The following is a 1,124-nucleotide window of genomic DNA, read 5'->3' as shown; positions in this document are numbered from 1 at the left end:
CAAACAAGCCTCACAAAGACGGATTGAGGTCTCTCCCCCGAGCCGAGGGGCACTTTTCAGAGACGAGGGCTGTGAAATGCAGATGTGGGTCAAAAACGCAGCAGCCAATAAGCTTCTCAAACTTGTGGAAAGATGGGGAGGAGGGGCGTGCCCGAGCCCTAGGTTACTGACATTCCTGACGTCCACGCAGACTGCGTCCTTCCCCACGTCACGTCTTTGGGTCCAATGACCCAGGGGAGTGGGTTACCCGGCCAGGGTGCGCTAGGGCGCAAAGCCAGCGGCTCCAGTGCTCTGCCCTTGGGGAGGGGGGTGGGGGGAGGAGCGACTGGGAGATCTGGGCCCAAAGAGCTGTGGAATTCATTCCCTCCTAGGAAAGTTGCGGCGCTGAGAACGCTCTGCCGCTTAAGTGAGCGCCTCTAATACCAGATGGAGAGTTTGGGGATTTTGAGAGTCACCTAGCTAATTCCATTGCGCACTATGGCAGAGATCAGTCAAGAAGACAGCTTTTGTGAGTGTGTACGTGCAAATTTAGGACAAATATATAGTCAATCCGACCTGGGGCCCCTTAGAGACACCGTATTCCAACAAGTGCCGTGAGCGCGCCTCCAGCTTAGTGTACCTCCCGACCCCCTGGCCAAAATCTTCAGCCTGAGGCTCCTTGCAGCTGCGCCCGGGCTCCAGTTCTGCCCCTGTCGACCACCCTAACAAACGGAAAGTCCTTCTGGCCCCGCAGCCTTCTAAACTGTCTCCAGAGAGAGCCTGGTGGCAGGCGAGACTGCACAGAATCGTCGGCAGACGGACTTTTGATTTCCATACCTTCCCCCCAAATTTCCCCTGCGATTGATTTACAATCTGTAACATACAAAGACAGGGCTGGAATCCCAGCCGTCGGAAACGTGCCCAAACACGTGGAAAAAAAAATCTTCTCTACTTAATACACTTTCCAGGCTTCATTTGTCCTAAATATAATCCCAGACAGTGGGACTTTACCAAAGGAGATGATGGAAAGGTGCGGTTCGAACTGTCTTTGGACCAGATTGTAAAACTGCCATCTCTAACTATATACGGTTGAAATTGTTATAGCAATCGACCAACCGTGTCCCACTCCTCTGCTACACACACAC

At 53.1% G+C, this 1,124-nt stretch overlaps 1 protein-coding gene across 1 annotated transcript in view; it reads right to left on the bottom strand.

The window, feature by feature from the left end:
- Nucleotides 1-1,124, bottom strand: part of COL2A1 (collagen, type II, alpha 1) — a 30,284-nt gene that overhangs the window by 28,205 nt on the left and 955 nt on the right. The window lies entirely within an intron of this gene.

Source organism: Bison bison, unplaced genomic scaffold, assembly GCF_000754665.1.
Source record: "Bison bison bison isolate TAMUID 2011002044 unplaced genomic scaffold, Bison_UMD1.0 scf7180017864077, whole genome shotgun sequence".
NCBI classification, from domain to species: domain Eukaryota; kingdom Metazoa; phylum Chordata; class Mammalia; order Artiodactyla; family Bovidae; genus Bison; species Bison bison.
The sequence above is the reverse complement of the archived record's forward strand: the minus strand, read 5'-3'. Positions and strand labels throughout refer to the sequence as shown.